We start from the raw sequence: 25,626 nt of genomic DNA, 5'->3' as shown, positions 1-25,626 counted from the left end.
CGGGACCACCCGCTCCGCGGCATGTGGAATCCTCCCGGACCGGGGCAGGAACACGTGTCCCCTGCATCGGCAGGCAGACTCTCAACCACTGCACCACCAGGGAAGCCCCCTAGGAATTATTTTTAACATCTTGGGATTATCTACTGAGCCACTCTCAAACATGTGGGTTGTTTTTCTAATAACTATAATGAATTGTCCTAATCCACTGATACTCTTTCAGCCTCTTCAGTTTTTCTTCAGGGAATGCGTTTGGGGGAGACATATGTATAGCCTCAGAACTACTTCAGGGAATTGATTAGGGCCCAGTGTTGTCTGAACTGGTTCTGAACCTACTGTGAATTCTGTCCTGCCAGTGAGCTAGACTGTAGGCAGGCCTTCTCTAAAAACTCTAAATGCCTGTATATTTTATTGTGTAACACCTGCATTTTGAGCAGGTTTAGGTTGTTATCTGTCAGTGTTCCCACGTATCTTTGGTCACTCTCTGGGTCATCCTGGTTTCATTCCTTCTATTGGCTTTTATTGATGTGGTTGAACAAAGATAATGTGTGGATGGGGTGTGGTTCCTTTGGGAATATTAGAGGGTCTCACTTCAAGTCCCTCCTTCACTGATGATTCTCTAGAGTATATAACCCTGTCTCCCTCCAGCTTCTCAAAATATCCAAGCCCTCAAATATCCTTTTCAAATAACGTTATCCATTAATTATTTGAGTGTGCCCCTGAGCATCCTTAGGCTGTTTCTTTCTTCTCTATTTTTCATGCTCCTTCATAGGAGTTGCAGGAACCCATGAATCTAATTCTGTCTCTTAGAGGGATGGAAGCATCTACACTTCTCCATTTCTTCCCAGCCTCCCGTCATCACAGTTCGTTCTTACCCTGATGGCAAAGATGCCTCCACAAACTCCTGATATCAGAAGAGAACAGGGAAGAAACAATTATCAGTCCCTATATTCTCATGTGACAACACATTCCAAGGGACTCAGACCAAGCTCTCTTACCAGTTTCTCAACATATATTGAGTGGTGATGCCAAAGTGGAACTGATATTTCCAGCTTATCAAGTTCTCAGGGGTGAGATGTTTGTCTCAGCTTGTTTCAGACAACTTCAATCTCAGGAGTGACGGTCCTAGGGAATCCCTCTTTATTTGGCTTTTGTTGAAAAACAGTCCCTCTCTTTTCCTTGACAACACTATTCAAAGAAAAGGGTCACTCTTTTTCACAGAACTTTTTCTTTTTTTTTCTTTACAGAGTCTTCATAAATATAAATAAATTTATTTATTTATCACAGACATATTGTCTTTTTGCCCACTTAAACATAACCTTTATGAGGGCAGATACTTTTCAAGTCTGATTTCTGTTGCATCTCCAAAACTGTAAACAATAACTGAAATGTATAATTATTTTTAAAGCAAATTAATAAATCCATGAGTGAGTATTCTCTAAAAATAATGTAAATGGACATCACCTACCCTGATCTATGAACTCTCTACTCTAAATTGTAAATCTGCCTAATTCAGCTAACATCCAGGTTAACGTAATTTAGGTTAAAGTTTAGGTCTTTAAAACATTTTAAATTTAGATGAAGTAGAAGCACTTATAACTAAAAAAATTACCAGTTTTTATCAAAGGTGAGAGATAGATTATATAGGAAGTAACTGAATAGATAGTAAGTAGTAAGAATAGATAGTAAGTTTTATAAAGAACTTCAGAGGAATGTGTGGATTGATATAAACTAAAGGGTTCAGTGCAACATAAATGGAAAAGTTAGAACTAATGGAGACCTCCAAAGATAATTAACATTATTTACATGGAGAAGAGAAGAAGAAAAGCCCCACAGTAATATTTGCAGAAAACAAAAACAATAGTAACAAAACTTTTGTGACATAAACAATCGTGAAGTGTAGAATTAGCAGAATGTTTTTAGAATAACCACAGTTTGACTCAAGCAGTTTATGTAGGGGAGATGTGTAACGTTAGACCAGTTCTTGCCAAAAGAGGTGGCAAGAGTAATGTTATGCTTCTAACTTTATTTTGTAGGCAGTAAGAACATTTTGTGGATTATCTTAGGTAAATTGTTTTTTGGGGGTGTTTGACCAACAGGTATTATATTTCTTCTTTTGTGGCTTTCGCCTTTATTTATATATATCAACACTAAATTTAAGTTACTGAATCATCGTTTCATATTTCTTTACAGTGACCCTTGAACAATGTGAGGGTTAGGGGCGCTGACACTCAGTACAGTCAAAAATTTGCTTATACCTTATAGTCAGCCCTGAAATCCATGCTTTCTCCACATTCGTGGATTCAACCAACCTCAGATTGAAGAGTACTGTAGTATTTACTACTGAAAAAAATCCGCTTATAAGTGAACCCTCACAGCTCAAATCCATATCGTTCAAGCATCAACAGTATTTTTCTTCACTTTCACCAATAAATTCTACCATCTTTACTTCTATTTTATTTTGCTTCAAGTACTTATCTAATAAAGTCATTAATAAAACATAAAGGTCTTTCCTCTCTTCTTTGATAATTTAATTTTTGCACAAAAACTTTTAGCTTAATTTGCTGCCACACTTATGAGTTTTACAGGTACCATAAGTAAGTTTTTAATTAAACTGAATTACATAAAATAATCATTTTTCTTGAAATGGAGCTCAATTACTTTGGATTCAAATTGCTGTTCTCTTTGTTTAGTTTCCTAAGTGAAAACTTAGATGATTGATTCTAGAGCTTCTTTTATACCTGTTCCTCTAAGCACTGCTTTTGCTGTATGTCACAAATTTTGATAAGCTGTGGGGTTTTTTTTCATTTAAGTTAAAATATTTCTCAATTTTCTTGAGATTACTTCTTAGACCTGTTTTTTATTTAGAAGTGTATTGTTTAATCTCCACTTGTTTTGGGATTTTTTACAGATGTCTTTCTGTTATTGATTCCTAGTTTAATTCCATTGTGGTTTGAGAGCAGGCATTGTATGGTTTCTATTATTTTAATTTTGTTAAGGTGTGCACAATACGTAAGTGATAATCTATTAAAGTATGATGGATTCCTCAATAATAAAAATTTCCCTTTTAAAAGGCTAAATGGGTATTTATTTACTGCTAACATTCATACTTTCAAATTGGAGAGAAACTGAGGATGCATATGCATCATATGAGATGCATTTTTTTTTTTTGTGGTACTCGGGCCTCTCACTGTTGTGGCCTCTCCCGTTGCGGAGCACAGGCTCCGGACGCGCAGGTCCAGCGGCCATGGCTCACGGGCCCAGCCGCTCTGCGGCATGTGGGATCCTTCCGGACCGGGGCACGAACCCGTGTCCCTTGCATCAGCAGGCGGATTCTCAACCACTGCGCCACCAGGGAAGCCCTGAGATGCATTTTTGACATAAATATTTTTAAATAAAAAGAACAAGTACTTTAATATGAAATAACTAATAAATAGTGCTCTTCAAGACTTACTTTCTTCATAAGTAATTGTTATGGAGGTGGTGTATATATATCATTATCAACTGGCTTGGAATAATTTTTAGCCAAATTATCTGATTAATAATTATTAAGTTCCCTGAATGGAGCTAGGCTCCAGCTATTTCTTTACCTCAAGCACCCCCTCTGCTCAGCAAGTTTCAGCACACTATCCTTCCTAATTTTTGAGCAGGCGAGGCATTTCCTTTCTCAAGTCTTTTGCAACTTGCTATTCTTTCTAGGATGCCTCTCCCCAAATATCCATGTCACTTACTGCCTTCCAGTTGTGGCTCAAATGTTGACTTCCCATAGAGACTTTCTTTGAATACCTCATTTAAAGTTAAATTTAAAATCTCACCCTCATTCAGCATTTATCTCATTTTCCTTACTTCATTTTACTATGGAGTACTCATTACCTTCTAACTTAAAATATAAATATTTATTATTATTTTTTGTTTCTCTCTCTGCTGAAGAATTTGTTCCATGAAAGTAGGGATTCTTTCTTGTCTTGTTTGCTACTATATACCCAGTACCCATTACACAGGGGCCTAAAATTAATATTTCTGAATCAATAAAAATGTCCTCGAAGTATTCTGTTCTGCTTAATGGTTGGCTTATTTCCATGTACTGGCCTGATCCTACACTGTAATACCAGTATATTTCTCATGTAAATTTAAAATATCCCCCCCTTCCCACTTTATCCTCAATAAGTACTTATTTTTACCTTTATCACAATTTAGAACTAGAGAAAATTATAAAATGACTATTAAAATCTTTTGGGAAAAATCTAAACATTTTTATTTGAATTATTGTAAATTCATTTTCTGATTGTTTATATTGTTTCAAAAAAACTATCAAATGCCTTAACTATCAGATGATATTAACTTTTATAAAAATGAATTTCAAAGTCATTACTAATTTCCACAGAAACAAAATAACTGTTTACATTTTGAGTCTTTTCTTTCAGTTTTTTCCTCTCCATTTTTACATTATAATATTCACCACTGCCCTGTTCTTAATAAAATTTTTTTATATAACATGATAATTCACATCATATGGATGTGAAAAGTTTACTAAATCATTTCCTTTTGTGACATCCTTGTTATGGAGGCAACATTCTTTGTAACTGCCACCCTTCAAAATAGTATATCAAAAGGCTAGAGAATTAGTCAGTTAAATGGAAAAGAAAATAGTTGTGTCTTTATCATAGCAAAAACAATTAGACGCTTCACTTCTAGCAGAGGTAGTATAGCTGTCACTACAAATTAGATCTCTCTTATCAGATTACCTGGATTTAAATCCCAAATGTATGAGTAGCTAGCGGCATAACTTCAGCAAATTCGTTTCTCTGTCCTTTGTTTGCCTCACCTGTTAAAAATGGGGATAGTTTATAGGATGAATTATGTGTTTCAAAATTCTTATGTTGGAGTCCTAACCTTCAGTAGTATCTCAGTTCAACTCGGGAGATGATAGGATCTTTAAAGATGTAACTAAGTTTAAATTGTCACTAAGGCAGTCCCTTATCCAATATGGCAGATGTCCTTATAAGAAGAGATTAAGATACAGGTATGAAGGAAAGATCATTTGAAGACACAGGGAGCAGAGAGCCATCTACAAAGGAGAGGGCTCAAGATGAAACCAACGTGGCCAACACCATAATCTTGGACTCCTAGTCTGTAGAACTGTGAGGAAATAAATTTCTATTGTTTAAATCACCCAGCCTGTGATACTTTGTTATGGTTATGGCAAGCCTAGAAAACTAATACAAGGATCAAAGTTTATCTAAGTCATATTATTTTTATAATGATTCAGTAACTTATAGAAATGAATTACATAGAATAATTTATGGTAAGAACTCAATAAACTTTGCCATTCATGTTCAGTGATATTTTTATGGATTTAAAAATATAAGCTAAAATTAGGCAGATAGCAAGTGCAACAATAAATTTCAGACTATATATGATTTCCAGCTATTTTATTAATTGTATTTATATTATGCATTTCAAAGTCAAGTAAATTCCATTTCCAGTATACTGTACCACACAAACAAATTTGGCAAAGATGATAGTTGGTGGGTTGGGGATAGACTAAAAATCTTGCCATATGGAGGAATTTTTGAATTAGCATCTTCTTTCCAGAATATTAATAAGAAATAATATATTCAAAATGTCCTCTGAAAGATTCAGCAGAATGACATATCTAACAGAGAGCCATAGGGGGAAACAGGAAATCTGGGTTCTCTTCTACACTGTTATTAACTACCTATCACTACTACAGTGCTGCTGACTGTTATTAACTACATATCACTACTACAGTAGTTGTTGCTAACAACTACTGCTAAATAATTCTATCCACTTAATGAGTTCTTACATTATGATAGACACCATGATAATCACTTTCAAAGCAATGCCTAATTTAAGGCTCATAACAAGGGAATGAGTTATGAATTATCACTATTTTCATTTTACACGTGGAAAAAGAGACTAAAAATTTCAAAAACCTGGTCAGATTCCCACAGGAGGAACTTGGAATAGTCAGGACTCAAGTTCAGTTATACTGAGTCTAAATATAGCAACTAAGGTGTATCGTGAACATATTCACTATATTAAGGCTTGCCTTTTTGAGCCACCACTGTAAAGAGAAAAATTTGAATAACATACTATAGCCCCTTTCAATTCATATTGGTATGATGCAAAGACTTCAGATTCTAATATCTTTAAATTATTCAGGAGCCCCAAAATTATTTCTCAACCACTCGTTGAAAAAAATAACTCTCTGGAATTTAAAGAACTGACTTCAGACAATGCTAATGGTAAATATGTCTTACATTATTTTTTTACTGGCAAGGATTTATATCCAAAAAATCCATAAAATTTATTTATGCATTACCTGTTAGCAAAGCCACATTTTTTAATATGAGGAACCAGAGCTTGTGAAATATAAAATATAGAACTTAATATAATATGCACAAATGCTTACCTTTTGATGACTTAAGTCTCCCATGTTTTCCTTTGACATAAACAGATAAAGATATAGAAATAAAGATGCATTTGTAAATTAACTATCTTATGATAGATTTAACATAACCTTAGCATGAAGGAAAACTATCAGCAAACTTAATTTTAGCTCTCACAAATTCACTAGCTGAGGTCTCTAGGAAAAAACTATGGACAATGAAATAGATGTATTTTAAAAATCTCTTAGATTTTCAGTTTCCAAAATAAAGAAAAATAAGATTCTTAAATCACAAATCTCATAGCCCTGCGTCTCCCAATAAAAATGATTTTTCTATTTCTTACCATTAATCTTTCAACCTACTGTTCAAAACAAAAATTATTCTTCCATCTTGTCATGAATCTGTCAAAGACACTGCTTCCAACAAAATTGACTTCTCTAATTTATGTTTCTTTCCCTGAATCTCTCAAGCCTTGTTCCCAATTTAAAAAAAATAAATCTTATTTTGTATTTTGAGGTCTTTGGGTCACAGAAAAAATGGATTTTCATTTTGGTTAAAGTTTCTGTCTGGTAAAAATATTTGTAACTAAATAGAATATTCACATTGAATATGTGCATATATATTTTTTTTTCAATGCATGAAAGAGAGTAAGTGTTTTCTTTCTTATTTATTTATTTATTTTTGGCTGCGTTGGGTCTTCATTGCTGTGTGGGCTTTCTCTAGTTTTGGCGAGTGAGGGCTACTCTTCATTGTGGTGCGCAGTCTTCTCATTGTGGTGGCTTCTCTTGTTGTGGAGCACGGGCTCCAGGCACGCGGGCTTCAGTAGTTGTGGTGTGCGGGCTCAATTGTTGTGGCTCGTGGGCTCAAGAGTGCGGGCTCAGTAGCTGTGGCACACTGGCTTAGTTGCTCCACAGCATGTGGGATCTTCCTGGACCAGGGATCGAACCCATGTCCCCTGCATTGGCAGGAGGATTCTTAACCACTGCACCACCAGGGAAGTCCCCATGTTTTCTTAAATAGGCCATTTGAGCCCATGATCATTTTAAAACACATAAATGACTTATTTTTTAAACATATGAACATTTAAAATAATAAAATAGATTATACTTCATGGCTTGTTTTATAATCATATATTCCATGAATATCACTTTCTGTTTTGGGAAGATATATAAATGATACAATGATGATGATCTGTAAAATTTTTCTGTAAAATTTCTCCATTTTATTATTTTTTTTGAGGTGGATTGGATCTGTAGTTGCAGGGGAAAAGGGAGAAATTTTGCCTTTTAACTGACTCCTTAGTGACAAACATAATGTCTGGCACAATATATCCATCCAGTCAACCCTTTTGGATTGCATGTGTTAAAAGAAGAAATAGTTCTAAATACCTATATAATAATCTTATTTGTTTAGGTGTCTTGTGATACAATTTGAAACAATCATGTGGAAAACATTTAATTGTTTAACCACTGGCAGTTGCTAAGTTAAAAACAATACATATGATTGAAAAAAATGGCTAGATTGGTCATGACCATGAAATATGTCTCATCAGAGTTGGCAGTGTAAATATTTGCTTTATTCAACAGGCATCATAACCTTCCCACACTCAAAAGTGACAAGGTTGACTTATCCTTATTTTGAAAGAGAATTGTTCTCTTATGACCAGTGTGATATTTCCTACATATTTCTACATATTGGAAAAAAATCTAATTGTTTTATTCACAACCCTCATAAAATCAGTGACAAATAATTATCATATTAAGATTTACCTGGTAGATTTACTTGCAGGTATGTCCATAGTCATTTTGCAAATTTAACACAACACAAAATCTTATGTGTTATAAACACAGGTCTTATATCACAGAGAGAGAAAGAGAGTGAGTCACAGAAAAATTTGCCATTTATTCTGGGTAGGCCAATTATTCATTGGCAGAAACAGAACACAATAATTAGGCAAAATAGCTATTTTCAAGGTTTGAAAGAATTATTATCTAGAAAAAGAACTTAGTTCAGATATTGTTGATACCAAGAGGTAGAAATTTAATGAACAATGTATATATCACATTGCCTACTATTGATACATTACATGATTTTAAAATAATCATGACTCTATCAGTACCATTAAATCAATCATATAAGAGGGTCTTCTAAAATGGTGAAATATCTTGGAGAAAGTTTGTAACAGTAAATGTTAAGACTAAGGGTAAATTATTAGGTTTCTGATTCCTAATATATTATGCATCCCATTGATAACTTTCATTATGTATAACAAAAATATTTCCTTTCTGACCTGAAGTAATTAAATTGAAGTCTACAGAGTTTTCAGAAAACTAGAAAGAAAAGTTCCCCACAGAAAATAATCTAAGAGTTAGGTTAACACTGCCATGTTGAAATAAGTTTTAGGAAATTTCAATACAACCCACCTATAAAAAAGAAAAACTTGTATTTCAAACATAATTACTGGTAATAATTTAATATATTAAAATTATCATACTACATATGAAGCTTTGTATCATTCTTTTTTCCTAGTTAATATTGTATTTTACCTAACATGAAATGTTCTTGAAAACAATTTTAATAGCTGCAAATACACTTTATGAAAAGTCATATAGAATGAAAATTTAAACATTATGATTCACATATTTAAGTTGTATGGATAAATTTTGCCATAGAATTTTCAATTTTATTGAAAAAATTCAATTTTATTGAATAATTCTCATCTAAAAAAATTCTAAAAAATCTAGTTAGTAAAAAAAAAAAAAGAATAGTAAGAATAGGAACAAGTAGAAGACAAGCAACAAGCTTGATGTAATGAATGTAGCGAATCTTACATTCAAAAATGCTAAAATAGTCCCTCTCCTTAAGATATAGTGGACTATTTATAGCGCTGGACTGTCTATCTTGTCATAAAACAAGTATCAACACATATACAGACATCTTAAACATAAAGAATAATTAATTTTTGCCACAATTACCATATTACAATCAAGTTCAACATTAGTAGAGAAATGTATATTGGATATGTTTGGAAGTTAAAACAAAATAACATAGAGATAACTTTTGTATCAAAAAATAATCTTTAAAAAATTAGAAAATACATATTTTTTTGATATATCATTTCAATAGTCATCAAAATACTATATTGCAAAATGTGTTAAATGCATTTAAAATATAGGGGAAATATATCTTTTAAACCTTATGTTTGAAAACAAAAGTCTGAAAATGAATGATCTAATCATCCAATGTAAAAGTCATGAAAATAAAATAAATTAATCCAAGTAATTGAAAGGAAAGAAATAGCAAAAGAAGCTCAGAATCAAAGGAATTTATAACAAATTTTGGAAAATCAAGAAGGTCAAAAGTATTTCATTTGAAAAGTGTAATAAAAGAGAAAAGAACCTGCCCCATACAGATTTTAATCGAGAGAGGGAAAGAATAAGAGAGAGAGATATCACAAATAAATAATATTAGGACTGAAAGGGAGCATGTTTACATATACAGAGGTAATTTAAAAATCAATGAATATTCAGTGACTTTATGCCAAATAATTCAAAGACTTGCCAGAACTAAGAATTGTAAACCTGCACAAGAAATATAATCATTAAAGAAATGGAATCTATGCACTTGATATAAAATTAAATAATAGAACAAAACCTACAGCTATTTTTGCCAGTAAGTTCTACCTACATTAAGGAATGGATTTTTACTAGTAAGTTTTTTGAATATTCAAAGATTGGAGTGTATATAAATTCTTTCAGAAAGTAAGTAGAAGATAATAACTAATTCATTTTAGAAAACCTTAAAAACCTTGTTACCTGTGATAGGCAGAATTCTAAAGACGGGTCTCTAAGATTCTTATCCCTGATATTCTATCTTATACTAATATAAGCGCTGTAAAGAGATTTTGCAGATGTAAAGTCCTAGATCACCTGGCTTTAAGATAGAGACTACCTGGGTGGGCCGAACCTAATCCCATGAACACTTGAAAACAGATAAATCAGAGAAATTTGAAGCACTAGAAGGATTCCATGTACCAGTACAACTTTGTATTGGCTCAAAGATAAAGGGGGCAACATTAATGAGGAAAGCAGGAAGCTTCAAAAAATTCAGAGCTGCCCACATGTTGACCATCAGCAAGGAAATGGGGACCTCAGTCTTCCAACCCAAAGAGCTGAATTCAGCTAACAGTCTGAAAGAATTTGGAAGTGCTTCTGCCCTTGGGCCTCCAGATAAGAACTCAGCCTCCCCTAAATCTTGATTTCAGCCCTGTAAGTTTTTGAGCAGAGAACCCAGTTAAACCAGCCCAGAGTCCTAACCTACTAAAGTGTGGAACAATAAATGGGTGTTCTTTTAAGCCACTAAATTTGTAGTAATTTGTTATTCAGCAGTACAGAACTAATATAATACCAACCAGATAAAGACAGTTGAAAATGTTGAGTATAGTCCAATACCACTTATGTATCAACGTGAAAAAATTCTAAAAAAAAAATAACAAACTTAATCCAGCAATTAAAAAGAATTTATGACCCAAAGTTTTATCTCAAGAGTATGAAGATAACTTTAAAATTAAACTCACCTCTGAGAATATTCATGTATATAGTGGAAAAAAGAATTTAAGAGAAGGAAATTTTCTGTTATTTGCATGTATTGACACACATAGTCAGTAAATCTCTGTCTTTTAAGATATTTACTTTGGTGACTAGTTTGTTGAGTGGAGTTGACTTGAAGAATAAAATTAGATGATAATAAAACTGATTTTCAATTTAACTGAGTTTAATATTGAGCTGACAGTTTCAAATGATTTCACTTACTTCATTCTGTTCTGTGTTGAGTCACATGTTTTACCTACTTTTAAGTGACAAGTATTTTTTTTTAGTTGCAATAATATTACTTGATCACTCAATCAGAATTATTTACTATATATTTTTACTGTTACCTCACAGTATGATTTTTTTTCCTCCACTACTACATTTATAAAATCTTCCCCATTAGTTGGCACTGTATAATTTTCCTCCGCTACTGGAATGAAAGTTCTTTGAGGAGAGAGCAGGTGTGTTTGTTTGTCTTTGTTTGGTTGGTTTTTGTTGTCATTTTCTTTTTTTTTCATTCTTCAGCAGCTTGCCAAGCACATAGCTCATCACAGTACCTGATCATGTTTATTGATAGAAATGAATAATGTTAATTATATTTTTGAACAGTAATACAATTAAATAGGTAAATATATGTTAGTTCCTAACAAGGAGAGCATTCAACTTTTGGCTATCATAATTATAATCCACATTGTTTATTATGTCCCTAAAGTCTCACTTTTCTCTATTTTCACAGCATGGCAGATACACTCTGTGTGGGTATTGAACATCAAGTGGAAGGAAAATACACACATAAATTATTGAAAGACCTGTTTTTCTTGGTGGTTGAAATAGAACTGGGATTAGATTTTAGTCCCCTCTGGCCCATTTTACCAATTTTCTTGTGTACAAGACAGCAGCTCTGGTAACTCCCACAGGTTTTAGCATAATCTCTCACAGAGGAAATTATATTACTTCTACAAAAGTCTAGATAGTTGAACAAGCCTCCTGAGTCATGACATAGCCATATAAGCATCCTCTGGATGCCCAAAACATTTCTTAATCTAGCTGATATCTTGGTAGACCTCTGTAAACCATTTCCAAAATATGTCATACCAGGGTGTGAATCTTTAATTCAAGCTTGGCAGATAAAAATGGTTTCTCTGTTGTGTCAGAAATTTTTTAAATGCCTGAGTCTAAAGAAGTAAACATATTGCTTTCCTTATTGACTAGCTTGATGGAGATGTCTCTAAATATATGTTGGTTTTGAAAGAACTTGCAGAATCCCTCTTTATTGCAATGTTCTTTATTGCTTTGATTTTATTATATATGGTTAAGGCAAAATATTCTGTATCCCAGTGAAGAATCTCTAAAAACAAATGCGGGAAAGAGAGTTCAAATTCTATATTATATGTATCTCAAAATGGAAATTCATTTGTTTAAATAGTCAAACCAGGATCATTAATTGATGCACCTTTACCCGCTAAAGCTTCATGAAATGACTATTGTGCATGAATATAATAATTAAAATGTGTTGACAACAATTTAATTGGTATCCACTGAAATTGTCAAGCACTATTCAAAATTAAAATGGATTCAGTCAGACATAGTGTTATATGTCGTAATTTTCAGTATCTGGATAAAAAGTAATTGCTAATATATGTGTATTTCCATCCTCAGAATTAACAAGGGCATAAATGATGACTTCTTGTGCTTTCTTTTCTCAGCTTTTATTTCCTAGTAGATTAATGGTATGCTGATGTAACTCACCATTTCTGTGGTCCTTTGTGCCAAACTGATAAAATAATGGCTATTCAGGTTAACTGTACCATAGCTCCTCTCATTCTGATCCAGGTACTTGAGTCATACTTTAAGTACTAGACAAGCATGTGGTTAGACAGAGAAGCTCTTTGCAAAAAACATGTGTGTATGCTTAATCTTCTAATTTTTCATTTTTTCCTGTTATTTAAGGAATATTTTTTTCCAGGAAGATAAAAAAAAAAAAAAATGGCTGGGAATCGGTGTAACTCCTAGCCAGCCTGAAAGGAGACTATAGTCGCTGTCTGAAGTTTCATTTTGGCTCATAAAGTACTTACATCTAAACTTAATATAAACTGCTGAACTATAAAACAGTTTGAGAATTAATATTTGAAATACTTATCACAGCCCCAGTACTGTACAGTTAGAGCTACTAAATATTTGCTAAATTAATATATTAAGTTCTTCTTTTACTTTAATGTGGGAAACCTTAAGAGGTTCATACATTTTTAGTGCTATAATGACAAAAATACATTCAATGAAAGCAACGAAGTATGTGTCGATCATAGAGATGATACTGTTCAATTGAGCAAATATGAGTTCAGGACCTGTTTGTGTGTGTGTGTGTGTGTGTGTGTGTGTGTGTGTTATGTTGCAGTATGTACTCAAGAGACAAAGTTGAACAAGACATTGGCCTTGTGAAGCTGACTCTTTAGTGGAAAAACTAGACAAAATAATAATTTCAATATGACATAAATCTTAAGGGGGTGTTATATACAGTAATCCAGGGAAGTGCAGAGGAAAGACATAGATGTAACCTGAGGGTTCAGGTAAGGCATTCTGGAAGAGTTAATCCAAAACCTGAATAATGAAGGATGGCACAAAAATTTGGTGTGAAAACCTTAAGTTGAGAAAATATTAGAAGCAAGATCTTAGTCCTAATAATGATGATGTTAATGATCATAATAAATTATAATTAACAATAGATAAACCAAATTGACAGCCTATTATGTTAGGGATTTCCATGCCTTATTACATTATTAATCTTCACAGTGTAGTTACTATTATAATCACCTCCGTTTTCCCATATAAGAAGACTGAGGCAAAGGAAGGGCTCATAAATAGCACAAGAATACACAGATAGTAAGTTGTGAAGCCAGGGCTTGAAATCAAAAACTCTTAAAATACTATAGTTTATGAAGTAATCTTTAAGCAATTATACACTACCACTATTATGGTAATATATATTTGTAAACATATTTTATTGAGGTAAGATACACATAACATAAAATTGTCTGCTTTAACCATTTTAATATATATACCTGAATAGAATCTAGTATATTCACAATGTTGTGTAAACATCACAAGTATCTAGTTCCAGAATATTTTCTTCTCCCCAAAAGGTAACTCTATACCCGTTAAGCAGTCATTCCCAATTTCTTGCTTCTTCCTATCTTTTCATATGGTCCCGACCCTAAGTGTTTATCTATATTCTTATTTTAAACCCATTTTCCCATTAAGTTGTACGGCTCATTCTTATTGATTAAAGACAAATTGGCACTCTTTTCTCAAATTTTGTTTGTCTGCACTAAGGTGTTTCATTCTTGATTTTGACCATATTTGATGTTTATACAAGTCTAGATAAGAAGTTTTTGCTGTTAATATTTTGAGATATTATTCCATTGATTTTCACTAATACTGTTGGTGGAAGTGCTCAGACCTATGTTTGTTTATTTGAAGATCTTATGTATTTATTTGCTAATTTAAGATCTTTTCTCCCTCGTTGATGTTTTGTAGTTACATTATGATAGCTCTAGCTGTGGAATTATATTCATTTGCCCTGCATAAGATTCATGGAGTTTCCAGAATCTGAATAGTTTTATTTAAAATTCTGAAATTTTCTCATCCATTACATCTTTATATTTAACTTCTTCACCACTTCTTCTCAATTTCCCAGTAGATAAGTGCTACAATCTTTTACTTTATTCTCAAATCTCTTAATTTCCTTTTAATTTTATCTCTGTTTCTCTATACTGAGTTCTGAGTAATTCTACTAAAATCTGTATTCTAGTTCATTCATTCTTTCCTCAGTGTGTCTATTCTATTTATCTTATCTCTGAGCTCTTTACCATTCTAGAACTTTTATTTTGTTATTTTCTGAATCATATTCAGCATTTTTATATCCTCTTTTCTTTCATCTACTAGAGCATCCACTTTTATTATTAAAACATATTACTCACACTTTTTAATGCTCTACATCTGATTCTTTCGTTTATGTATATTCTGTTAACTCTTGCTCACAGTAGGCTGTTCCTTTGGTTATTTTATTTTATTATAAATAAAAGTTATAAGAATTTTAATGACTATTTCACTATATTATTCAGAAAACTTTGAAGGGCTATGATAACATTTGTTGCTATAATAAGGGCTATATTTAACTCTACAAGGTATCTGGAGTATTGACAATACTCAGAAATTCTACATAAATTTTGTGCTTTAGGTATTGGGTTCTGCAGATAATACGATTACTGATATCAAACCTGCTTCAGGCCAAACTGGAGATTATAAATCATCAAAGAAGAATTTCTATACCCCACTCCCTCATTTGTCAAGTTTAATTATTACCTCCTTGTGTTGGGAGTGCTATTTTTCTCCCAGTTGTAGCATTCATATTTTGGAGTCATGGCTTTATATTGAGGGGCTCTTGGTTTGACTTTTCACTTTCTCAGTCTGAGGGGTTTTATTTTGTTTTTCTTTATACCTGTTGCATTAAAACCATAAGCCTAAAACCTCCCAGAATTTGCATCTCTTTTCAGAGCAACTGTAGCTTTTTTGTGGGCTTTCCTTTTTGAATTTTTGCTTTCTTCTAGATTTTTTATTTAACTTATTTTATTTTTTTAAAACTTTCTTGCTAACTAAACTATGTGATTAAAGAATTTTCAGAAGTATTCAGCGTGTTGAGGGAGGTTTCAGAATAGTCAGTGTGCCATATTGCCAGAAATAGAAGTTTTGTCCTATTTCTTCATTTTAATTAGTATTTAAGGGATAATGTACAAAAAAAAAGTTGGGGAGAGTTAGTAATCATCTTGATGTGAATCCTCAACAGGCGGTAAGATTTTTTTTTCTGGTTAAAATTAATGACATTGATTTATTTTATAATCAGGAAATGATCTAAATTTGAAATAAATTTATAGTAGTGAAACTATATGAGGTGCCCTTTCAATTATTCAAAAAGAATAATTTCCAGATAATCTCCAGATATTTCTTCTGAGTGCAAATTCTCCTTGGGAATTTGTCCATTCCTGCCTTTGCCTAGCAGTGCAGTTTTTCTATTATCTGCTATTCTCTGTTTCTTTGGCTTCTACCCAGATTCTCCCTCTTTGCTTACCACTTTCAAATTATGACTTATTCAGGTTTATCCTTTTTAATTTGGCTGCTCTCCAAAAAATTGCCTTTTGGAGCACATATGTCTCAACCTGCTCAACAATTCTTTAAAAAAGTATGCTTTGCCTTTCTCATTTAGCTTTGACTTGATAGAAGTTAGTGAAAATCAATGGAATAATATCTTAAAGTTACAAACAAACCTATGTTTGTTTGTTCCTAGTTCCCCTAAACACGAGTCACTCTGGTTCCTTGGGGAATAAAGTATTCAAATAATGTATTTATTTAATATGGATAATTGGAATGAGAGACAACTGTGGCTAGCACACTCCTTTATTATTGTCTCAGGTTGAAACATCTGGGTGTGAATCCCTCCTCTTCCATTAACTAATTAACTGTGTAACATTGGAAAAGTTAGTTTCTTATCTGAAAAATGATAATAAAAATAGTACTTAAATGATAAAATTGTGTTGATGATTAAATGAGAAAAAAATATTAGGGCTTAGTACTGTGCCCTGTGTCTCTAGATATATACCCACACACATACATATGTATAGACATAAATATAGATACAATGCAAGTTATATTAGAAAAATGTTCTTCTGGATATTTAGAGAAGGAAAGCAGAATAAAGATATTTACATGAATTTTTAAATTTCTTTAGATCATCTGATAATAATTTAATCTGCCTTGAATATGCTCTTGCTCCTTTCCACCCAAATCTTCATTCCAGTTCAATAAAGCCATTTTAGTAATTCTAATTCCCACTGATGTCTACCTATTCCAAAATAACATATTTGTACTAAATTGCAACATTATTTGATCTCCTATGGGAGTATATAGTTTTCTGTGAACTCAACTATAAGTATCCTAAGGGAGATGACAGCAAAAAGTTATCCTGCATCTAGCTCAATATCTGGAACATAATAGATATTTAATAATTATTTGTGTAAGGACTATTGAATGTTGACTTTCCAAACCTAAGTGTCTCAAAAGGAATCATTTTACCAGAGGTAAATTAAATAAATGGTGGACAGAGTCTTTTTTTTTTTTTTAGCAAGGGAACAACCAGACAATTAAAAATAATTTTTCCAAGAGTTAATTTTCAACATTTTATCATCATAAAACCCGAAGCAATAGGGAAATCAATTACTGTATTATTTAGTTTATTGTTTAAGGGAAAAAAAGAAAGAAAAATTATCTCATGTAAATTTCTCCAAGTATTTTCTAACACTAGGTACTACAGAAAACAGGAGTTAAAGCACAAGGGTGAAATGTGAAAAAATTTTCACATATTGGTTGTCCCCAGACCTCCCCAGCCTGCATCAGCCTCCTCCCTTGAATATCTTTAAAGGTAAAGAGAAGGCTTGATTTCTGGAGAAATGGCATCAAAGAGGCTCTGGAATCAAGAAAACTAGACAAAAGTCGAAGTGCTGGAAGCAGAGTTTTAATTAGAAATTTACTTGCTGAACTTTGAGGTGACCACTTCTTTTCTCCCACCTACTTGGAGAATTCCAATTACCACGTGTGTACCATGACTCAGAGAATCTGATGTGAGACCACAGAGAGAAAGACTACCACAGGTTACTAATTGGGATACCAAAATGAAAAAACAAAATCACTTGTTTCCTAATTATCTTACAACAATGAATCTTCAACTTGCATCAGAATCCTCTATATGGCTTATTAAGGCACAGATTGCCAGGCTTTTAAAAGATCTGACAATTAGTTGGGAAAATGGCAAATGAATAATTAACCCTAGAAAGAAAATAAAACCTATAAGTGACAAATAACACAGTGTATCTCTTAGTTCAACAGGTAACAGTATTTTCATATACAGAGTAATTAAGCGTTCTATATTAACTTAAACAAAATGTGATATGTTTTAAGGAAATATAAATATAGGTGTGAAAAAGGAACTGAAAACCTCATTTTTTGTAACCAAAAAACAAATCATATCTAAAATTAACAAGCATCGTATCTAAAAGTAGCAGGTAAACTATATTATTTGGAAACATAAATTTTAAAAACATGAGAAAAGTGAAAAAATTTTTGAAAAAGAATGTTGCTGGATCAATGGGACTTAGGAAAGGGATGGCGAGAGATGGAGGCAGCCTGTGGATTATGGATACATTCTTTATATTTCTGTTTGGTTTATAACTATATGCATGCATGATTTTAATAAATATAAAATCATTTTCATATAAATAATTTAAATCTTCTCTTTATTGTTTAATTTACAGCCGTGATCAGCTACATTATTTTCTTTATGCAAATTTCTAATATGCTAGTATAAATTTTTTTTTTTAAGTTTTTTTTCTAATACATTTTTACTGGAGTATAATTACTTCACAATTTTGGGTTAGTTTCTGCTGTGCAACAAAGTGAATCAGCTATTTATATATATATATCAACATATCTCCTCCCTCTTGAGCCTCCTTCCCACCCTCCCAATCCCACCACTCTAGGTCGTCACACAGCACTGAGCTGATCTCTCTGTGCTTTGCAGCAGCTTCCCACTAGCTAGCTATTTTACATTTGGTAGTGTATATATGTCAATGCCACTCTCTCACAATGTCCCAGTCTCCCCTTCATCTCCCTGCCATGTCCTCAAGTCTGTTCTCTACATCTGCGCCTTTATTCCTGCCTTGACACTAGGTCCATCAGTACTTTTTTTTTCTTTTTTTTTTTTTTTTGATGTGGACCATTTTCAAAGTCTTTACTGAACTTTGCTACAATATTGCCTCCATCCTATGTTTTTGGTTTTTTGGCCGTGCGTTATGTGGGATCCCAGCTCCCTGACCAGCGATCAAACCCACACCTGCTGCATTGGAAGGTGAAGTACCAATCCCTGGACCACCAGGGAAGTCCCGATGCTAGTATTAAGTTAAAATAACATATTTAATATAGTAAAGTTCCAGAGTCAAAATGCACTCTTTTTAATTTGAATAGCATACATGAATTTACTGTGAATGTTTTATGGAAGTCATTTTGCCAGTTTTGTGTAGCTTCATAATGATGAAAGTGTGAAAACTTTAAAGGTCAATGTATAAATATTCTTCAATTACTTTTTAAAAATTATACCATATATATAATTATAAATATACTTCTAAAACTTTATAGAACAGACTATCTTGTAAATTGCTAATTAGTTTAGTACTCAAGAGTATGTGTCTTTGACTTTAGTATTGGTGCTGCAATTTACTATAGAAATAGAATGTAACTATATAGATATATAGAAATAGAATATATCTATATAGATATATAGAAATAGAATATATCTACATAGATATATAGACATAACATTTCTGTATTGGATTCTTTAATTCTTAGATCATATCCTCCCCTCCTTTGTTATTAATCTCTTTGGTGCATCAAATTCTTCAGTACTGCTCATAGAATGGTTGAGTGGGAAGTGATTTTTTGAGATTTTTGTGCATCTTTTAATATGTCTTTTCACTTTCTAATCTAGATGCTATTTTGGAGAAAAAAATACCTTATAAATCCTTCAATGGAAATCAATATTTCAGAATTTTTAAATCTTCTGTGCTAGTGTCTTCCAGCTTCCATTTTTGTTATTGAGATGACTGATGACATTTTGTTTTCTGATATATCCCTTTTTATCCCTTGAGTATATATTTACCTATCCCTTCTCTCATTTATCATTCATATTTTGTGTGTTTGTACATGTATTTTTGGTTGTTGTTTGTCTCTTTGATGTTTTATCCACTATAATTGAATTTATGTGTATGTGTGTGTGTGTGTGTGTTTAGTGTAGGTTTTTTCTTTTTTACTTATTTATGCTATTTGATTTTTTTTAATGGGGATGATTTCATAGACAAACTCATACCAAGTCAATCAGAATGAGTCATGGGTGTGTATATCTATTTCTAATAAAAAGAAAAACTACTTCTTTCAATTACTATTTATTTTCAGTATTTACTATTTACCATGCATATACATACTTCGTTCTACTGTACACATAATAACCAGGTAAATCCAGCAGGACAAATAGATAATTTTTTGACACAATTACAAGTCAACTTAAAAATTACATGAAAACATTCTAACTGGATTTTACCAAATGGAAGGAAGGAAGGAAGGAAGGAAGGAAGGAAGGAAGGAAGGAAGGAAGGAAGGAAGGAAGGAGAGAAAGAAAGAAAGAAAGAAAGAAAGAAAGAAAGAAAGAAAGAAAAGAAAGAGAAAGAGGGAAAGAAAGAAAGAAAGAAAGGGAGGGAGGAAGGAAGGAAGGAAGAAAGAAAGAACATGAGATCCACTACTAGCTTATGATTTTAATCTACATGGAGGAAGAAATAACCATTCATTATTGTGAAGGTTAGTTTTATGTATCAACTATACTGGGCCATGGGTTCCCCAGATATATGTTCAAACATTATTCTGGGTGTGTCTGTGAGGGTGTTTTTGAGGAGATTAACATCAAATTGGTAGATTTAATAAAGCAGATTGCCCTCCTTGATATGATTGGACCTCATCCAATTAGTTTAACACTGAATAGGACAAAGAGGTATACTCTCTCTTGCGTATGAGAAATTCTTTTTGCCTACCGCCTTGAACTCAGATATCATCAGCTTTTTCCTGCCTTCAGATTCAGACTGAAACATCAATTATTCCTCCATCTCAAGCTTTTTGGCCTTTGCTTGGGAACTAAACCATTGGCTCACTTGGTTGTCCACATTGCTTACTCACCCTCATCCTGTACATCTTAGGACTTGTCAGTCCTTATAATCTCATGAGCCAATTCCTTAAAATCAATCACTTTATCTATATACATATATGTAAATACATATAGTATATATATTCATACATATATTAATATACTTATTATAATATATATTAATACAATCACCAAAAGTAAAAACATTATGTAAGTTTTGTAAAAATATATTTATTTCAAGAAATGCAAACAATTTAGTTGAACCAAGAAAATCTTAACTTAATTTTTTTTGGGGGGGTGAGGATAAACTTTTAACTGCATTAATTTTAATATCAATCCTGCAACTTTTGAATCTTTGTTTTTCATGAAATATTCCATTTCCTTGAAGATATTTTTATAAGAAACAGAAATCTGAACAACCTGTAATATCTCTTGTTGTAAAAATTAATCTAATATTTATGTGCATGTAGGACAAATAGGATAGTACATATGAAAGAATTTCAGATAAACTATAAATTGCTATTTAATTGTTAGTTATATTTTGGTATTATTATTTAGTCTGTTGTTTAGTACCTTGAACAGATGACAGCATATAAGTATTCACTAGTCACATGATGAATAGATACACACACTTGCACACAATATGCGTATGCAGTCTGTGAACTATATATATGTTTATATGTAAACATAAATATAAATATATGTATATATGTACATATATATGTAAAGAGCAAGAGAGACATAGAATAGTACAAAATATAAAAGTATCTCACCACTTTAACAGTGCTTCCAAAATGGTAATATACCATTTTAATATAAAAATTATAAATGAAAATGAAATGAGATAAAGATAATTAAACAGAATCAAGAGCAAACACAACTGACACAGGAAAGAACAGTCTTTCTAAGCACTCCTAGTTAGATTATTAATATATAATTGAGCAAATATTTATTAACTACTTATTCCCAAAAGAAGCTTTCTAGTCCTGGCGAAGGACACAAAGAATTGGACAATTTACTGCCATCAAGTCATTGCTAATTTAGAAATGCTGAAGGCTAAGTAAAGTTGCCAGTTTGCTTAATCCCATTGATATCATAGAATAGCCACCCAAAGGAAAAGAAGAAGTAAGGAAATCAGGCTGGTATTCATCTACATATAAATAGCACCTGACTTGGAGCTTGTAGTAGGAAGTTGATAATTTACATTGTCCTGAAGTTCTTTCCCTTTTTGTGCCCTCATAAGAGCAAAACTGCCTGTATGATACTTCTTTCTTTGGCATCCCAAAATGTACCATATAACATTTCTAATTTAGGTTTTATTCTTTCAGAAAATTGCCAAATATAAAAAAAGACACCTTTCACAATGTAATATTACCAGCTCTATGTTGGTTAGTATTATGCATCTTACAATGCTTTCAGTAAAAGAGGCTTTGAATAAGAATTAGTTTGTCAAGAAGTCTTTTATATTTAAGTTGCCATCATTGTGCTCCTTGACTAAGTACTCCTCTTCTCCACCCCTTCAAATAACTAAACTTAGCATAGTATTGTGCAATTGTGATGTTTTCATTATTTAAAAGTATGCATTCTCTCTGTCACACATTGTGTAGGAGTCTGCCTTAGGCTACTGAAAGCCTGATGGAACAATGTCAAATGCACGATTCAAATAATTATTTCAATAAATAACATTTTCTCTTTCCATTCCTTTCAGGCTGCCTACTTATACAATCACATTAGTGTTTTAATATTAACACTCTGGATTTTTCTCATGATAAGAAAATAGTATTCAAGCATTTATTACCTCTCTTCACTATCCAGACTGTGTCCAGTATTTTATTAATACTTTAAAATTTGTGACTAGTTCTGTTTTCCACAGCTTGCTACCATATAATAGTCTGCCTACTGATAATTTAGGTTTGCCAAATTATGTAGGGCATTCAGTACTAGAATCTGTATGATCCAGTAAAGATCATAAGCTTGAGAATAATCACTGTCCAAATAGTCTATGAGCCCCATGTGTTTATGTTTATAGAATAAGAACTGTGATGTCATAATCCTTTATAACATCATGGAGAGCAAACAAATGCATCACTTGTCTGAATCTATATTCAGTAATAAACAGAAATTAGATGTCCCTTGTAAAGGAGAGGATGTTAAGAGGAGCTATTCTGCTGCTTGAAAAATCCTCAAATTATTCTTAATGGGCTCTTTATTAGGTTAAGATTTAGAATTTATCTTACAATATTTATTTTACATTACTTAAAAGTGTAAAACTGCTATAGTTTAAAATAATGTAAATAGTATGTTTCATCTTACAGATAATATACTAATGCTCATCATTCATCCTCATGCCAAGAAGATTAAATAAACTGGCTTTTATAGTACATGGTCTAAAAATTAATAAGTGAAACATATATATAGTTAAGTAAAAATATAAGGTTTGAAAATTAATAATAGAAATCAGTCATTTTTACTGTTTGCTTTTGCAGAATTATTTTCATTATTCAACTATTTTGTCTATTTAAATATTTTGAATTTGATTTTCCAAAAAAACATTAATATTGAGGATTTCTAGCATTTTAATGGCTGTTCCTCCATTTCTTCAGGTGTTTTTTGAGTTTCAATAATACTTTATAACATTTTTCACAATAGTTTTGTAATTATATTGACGGATTTATTTCCATTGACTGTGCTATATTTGTTGCTATTATAATGGTATTTTTTAGCTTTTATTTTATATTCTAGTCATTGACGCTACTGATTCTCATGAATGTGTTTTCTGTAGATTACCATATGATCAGCAAAGAATAACACTTTTATTTACTTCTTCCCCAGGCACTACCTTTAATTATTTTTTTCCTTTTCTTATTGCATTGACTCAGACATGCACTGTACTTTTGAATACAAGGATTGATAGCAAGTGAACTACTACCATTCTTAACCCTAAAAATATATGACTAAAATTGTTCTGTCAAGTATAATATTTACTGTAGAATTTTTTGATTATTTTATTATATAAGAAAATTTCCAGATGACCAATTACATTTAAATACACTCCCCTTCATGAATACAAGTTAATTTTTATTTATTTTATTTTTTCATAGAATTTATTTTTATTTTTTTATATTTTTAAACATCTTTATTGGAGTATAATTGCTTAACACTGTTGTGTTAGTTTCTGCTGTATAACAAAGTGAATCAGCTATATGTATATATATATCTCCTTATCCTCTCTCTCTTGCATCCCCCTCTTACCCTCCCTATCCCATCCCTCTAGGTGGTCACAAAGCACAGAGCTAATCTCCCTGTGCTATGCAGCTGCTTCCCACTAGCTATCTATTTTACGTTTGGTAGTGTATATATATCAGTGCTACTCTCTCACTTCGTCCCAACTTCCCCTTCCACTTCCCCGTGTCCTCAAGTCCATTATCAACATCTGCATCTTTATTCTTGTACTCTCCCTAGTTTCATCAGAGGCATTTTTTTTAGATTCCATATTAGCATACAATATTTGTTTTTCTCTTACTGACTTATTTCACTCTGTATGACAGACTCTAGGTCCATCCACCTCACTACAAATAACTCAATTTTTAAGGCTGAGTAATATTCCATTGTATATATGTGCCACATCTTCTTTATCCATTCTTCTGTCGATGGACACTTAGGTTGCTTCCATATCCTGGCTATTGTAAATAGTGCTGAAATGAACACTGTGGTACATGACTCTTTTTGAATTATGGTTTTCTCAGGGTATTGCCCAGTAGTGAGATTGCTGGGTCGTATAGTAGTTCTATTTTCAGTTTTTTAAGGAACCTCCATACTGTTCCCCATACGGCTATATCAATTTACATTCACACCAACAGTACAAGAGGGTTCCATTTACTCTACACCCTCTCCAGAATTTATCGTTTGTAGATATTTTGATGATGGCCATTCTGACTGGTGTGAGGTGATACCTCATTGTAGATTTGATTTGCATTTCTCTAATGATTAGTGATGTTGGGCATCCTTTCATGTGTTTGTTGGCCATCAGTATATCTTCTTTGTAGAAATGTCTATTTAAGTCTTCTGCCCACTTTTGTATTAGGTTGTTTGTTTTTTTGATATTGAGCTGCATGAGCCGCCTGTGTATTTTGGAGATTAATCCTTTATCAGTTGATTTGTTTGCAAATATTTTCTCCCTTTCAGAGGGTTGTCTTTTCATCTTGATTATGGTTTCCTATGCTGTGCAGAAGGTTTTAAGCTTCATTAAGTCCCATTTGTTTATTTTTGTTTTTATTTCCGTTTCTCTAAGAGGTGGGTCAAAAAGGACCTTGCTGTGAGTTATGTCATAGAGTGTTCTGCCTATGATTCCCTGTAAGAGTTTTATAGTTTCTGGCCTTACACTTAAGTCTTTAATCCATTTTGAGTTTATTTTTGTGTATGTGTATGGTATGGTGATAAGAAGTATTCTAATTTCATTCTTTAACTTGTAGCTGTCTAGTTTTCCCAGAACCACTTACTGAAGAGGCTGTCTTTCTCCATTGTATATTCTTACATCCTTTATCAAAGATAAGGTGACCATAAGTGAGTGGGTTTATCTCTGGGCTTTCTATCCTGTTCCATTGATCTATATTTCTGTTTTTGTGCCAGTACCATACTGTCTTGATTACTGTAGCTTTGTAGTATAGTCTGAAGTCAGGGAGCCCGATTCCTCCATATAAATGTTTCTTTCTCAAGGTTGTTTTGGCTATTTGGGGTCTTGTGTGTTTCCATACAAATTGTGAAATTTTTTGTTCTAGTTCTATGAAAAATGATTGGTAGTTAGATAGGGATTGCACTGAATCTGTAGATTGCA

This window comes from Physeter macrocephalus, chromosome 7 (genome assembly GCF_002837175.3).
Source record: "Physeter macrocephalus isolate SW-GA chromosome 7, ASM283717v5, whole genome shotgun sequence".
Classification (NCBI taxonomy): domain Eukaryota; kingdom Metazoa; phylum Chordata; class Mammalia; order Artiodactyla; family Physeteridae; genus Physeter; species Physeter macrocephalus.
This window is presented reverse-complemented; position numbering follows the sequence as displayed.